Source organism: Anneissia japonica, unplaced genomic scaffold (genome assembly GCF_011630105.1).
Source record: "Anneissia japonica isolate Jap-2015-1 unplaced genomic scaffold, ASM1163010v1 scaffold21965_len3736_cov135, whole genome shotgun sequence".
In the NCBI taxonomy this organism is placed as follows: Eukaryota; Metazoa; Echinodermata; class Crinoidea; order Comatulida; family Comatulidae; genus Anneissia; species Anneissia japonica.
The window spans coordinates 1-3,620 of NW_022718989.1; the positions used below are offsets into that span (position 1 = coordinate 1).

The following is a 3,620-nucleotide window of genomic DNA, read 5'->3' on the forward strand; positions in this document are numbered from 1 at the left end:
CAAATAGTACAAAAATAAAAATATATAAATTACAAAACCATAGTAAATACTGTATAATAACATAGACCTCACACATTTAAATTTATTGTTTATAGTCATCTGTCTAATTCAGTCGGCTTGCCAGATAGTAAAAAAAAAAACTCCATACATTCTTATCATTTATTATATTTAATGATATATAATAAATATAATTTAATTAAATAATTTAACAAAATAGTTCAAATAACGAATAAGTTAATTGAAATACGCTGCAAACCAAATGTAAAAAATAATCAAGTTAATTACATTTTTAATACGATTTTGCATGACTATAAACAATAAATTTAAATGTGTTAGGCCTATGTTATTATACAGTATTTACTATGGTTTTATAATTTATATATTTTTATTTTTGTACTATTTGTTAAAATTATATATAAAAAATAATTTAATTAAATAATTTAACAAAATAGTACAAATAACGAATAAGTTATTTGAAATACGCTGCAAACCAAACGTAAATAAACACATTTTTAATACGATTTTGCAATTATACAACTCATTTAATTTTATAAAAATGTAGTACATAAAATTACATTTTTAATACGATTTTGCAAATATACAACTTCATATATTTTTATAAAAATGTAGTACATAAAAATATCAAAATTCTAATTTTCAATTACACAATTATACATCACGAACGGCAATACAAGCAAATCAAAGACTGACAAGACTGTGGGATGAATATGTAGCTGGTATCTGGGGGGTTCATTCACTGATGACATCGGCAAGCCGACTACATTCACTGAGAGACGCGTTTGGCGTTCCATAGAAATGACCGGCGGCTCAACTTGTCGGCGGCTCAACCGGTCATATCCCACTGTCAGACGCCTACTCCTAGGCTAGTACAACCAAGGAGGTATTAATACCTCCTTGGAAGGAGGTATTAATACCTCCTTGGTACAACAATGGATCGCCCACGGCTGCAGTCAATGTCACTCAGCTACGACTACCGCGTGATCACACATGCTCAAAATATTGCCTAGAATTTTACGGCCTATAAGTATGAATTAAAATTTTTGAACAGATTTGAGACAGGTCTTACTTGACTAAACTAAGATTAAACATGATAAATCAACACTTCAAAAAAATATTGATTCCCGGGGACGCAAATCCGACTCTGGCGAAAATTGTAAATAAAAGCCTAGTCAAATCATACCAGATTTTCACTATTTCATATGCGTCAACTTCAATCGATAAATGCTTTGCGTTAACGTGGGTTTTCCCAAACAACTCCGATTGGTTCCGAAACTAGACTTATTTGGAAATGTTTTTACCATATAAGGAAGCCATGGGCGGGCCTTATCTATTAATGAGAACTATAAATAGAGTTGATGCAATTTTGCTAAGCGACGCTAAAACGTGGTTACGCTTTGAAACGATAGGTGGCGCTGCGCAAAGCAAATGCGGAAGTAAGATCGAAAAATCGCGATATAACGGACAAATCGTCTGTCGGCTGTCCTACTGTTACTTCCTCCTTTCTCTCTTATTTCTACGCCACAAAAAGCACAAATCGACACTAACAGTAGACCTCAAATCAGCGAAGACTATTTTGTTCCTAAAATCGACGTAAGTTTTATTTTAAATTTGCTATAATTATAAATGATTGACCATTACATTTGTAAGGTTTTGGAAATGGTTTTTCAAAAGGATTGTAGGCCTACATTAGGGAAAAAAAACCAATTATATATTTTCTGTTCAGGACACGGGCCTGATATCTACGTTACTGCCACGCCCATACTATATTCATGGACATATTAATAAGAAGGACCATGGACTCTTACTTTTTACGAATCGGAATGTTAAAGTATCGGTTCATATACGTGAACAGCAGGGATAGCTGGCGTTAAATAAGTGGAAGAGGGTAGTGGTGGCTCCAGCGAGGTGGGTGTGCAGTGTGGTCCCGACAGAGAGAGGTCATCAATCCTCGGGGCTCAACACAATTCTTCGACAGACTGAACTTATTAGGATAGGAGAAACTTTTTTTAAATAAACTTCAAATCTCTAAAATGTCAAAGCTTCCAGGAGCCTCGCCCCTGACCAGTGACCTCCTCCAATGGCTTTTCTGGTCGTCCCCTGACCCCGGTCAATTACACTCTCATTGTTGTCATCGTACTCCCATCTGGCATTTTCTGGTGCCACCATTGGGAGAGGGGGAAGATTTCTGTGCGTGGTCTAAATTCGGAGTGGCTGATCAAATGGATTGAATTATTGTTAGTCTGTTCATACAGGATTCATATTTCGATCGACAATAAGTTGTATATTTTATTATTCTAATTTTTGGTAATGATAAATGTATTATTTCTCATGCTTTTGTGCCTTTGTATAGATCGGACGTTTCTCTTGTAAAATGAAACACAAATAAATCATAAATTATATGTTAATATAGCTTAATGAATCTATACTACACCTTATTCACAGCGATCCCACTCATCTACACGTCACAACTGTATACGAAAGTAACGAAGCAGTCTGGTGACCATGAAGTATTTACCTAAGAGACAGTGAGTACGCTTCTGTATTATGATACTTTGATAAATTAAGATAAACAAATGAGAGAATTATTTCAAAAGGATCACAATTACGTTGAATAATGGCTGTGATAGAAATGCTGCTAATGATGATGATAATGATGACGACGATGATGATGTTGATAATGATAATTAACATTTATGAGAAACCTGGTTCATTTTAACTTAATTTTAAGGTATAAACAATGTCATGTGGAAGCAAACAAACAATTCATTGATAAACATTGCTTGATTGTTATGTCACAGAAACAAATTAGTACAGGCTATAGTGAGAAAGGACTGGCCAGCAGTAAGAAACATCCTGGAAAATGAACCGTACCTTAATGAAACTGTGGATTATGTAAGTATACTCAGTTGCTACTAAATTTATGATCCACTCCAGATGTGATTTTTAGTAAATTATTCATAAAATATTATATACTATTACCTCGGTCTAACGAATTTCACAAATATATTCCCATAATATTTTTTGCTTTTTATGTGCTTTTTATTAAAAAACAAAAAAACAAAAAAACATCAACTGCAACTAAGAATGAGGTAACTAGTCAGTTGCTACTAAATTTAGGAGCTAAATTATTTTAAAAATATTGGAAAATTATTTATTCTTTATACTGTTCAACTCGTCCTAACGAAGTTCAGAAATATTTTCCCACAATATGTTTAGTGTGTCTTTATGAAGAGCAATCTCATATATTTAAAATGCACCATGCTGAATTAAACCACATTGTCATTTTTGTTAAGTACAAACCGTGTAACCAATGTTCATTTTATTTCTGTTAACAGTAAATAAATAACTACGTAAAAAAGAATAATTAAATAAATAAGCAACACATAAATAAGGAAATAAATAAATAATAGATTCAAGTGGATTAACGCAGGTGGTCGAGGGCAGTTTTAAAAGAATATAGGCCTATTTAAAGTGTCATCTAATAGTGTATAGGTTAATTTCAAATAGCTCTGAATAACAATAAACTAAAGTACGTGTGACAGTCAGTTATTTAAACATAACCTGTGTTAAAATATATAAGCTCGTTTTAAGTATTCTTC

General features: G+C 32.8%; 1 long non-coding RNA gene across 1 annotated transcript; it reads left to right on the forward strand.

Moving 5' to 3' along the window:
* The first annotated feature begins 1,033 nt into the window (after positions 1 to 1,033).
* On the forward strand, positions 1,034 to 2,546 carry LOC117110687. Its single transcript, XR_004445756.1, has 2 exons — positions 1,034 to 1,611; positions 2,464 to 2,546. It is a non-coding gene; the product is annotated as an uncharacterized LOC117110687 (long non-coding RNA).
* The last annotated feature ends 1,074 nt before the right edge of the window (positions 2,547 to 3,620 follow it).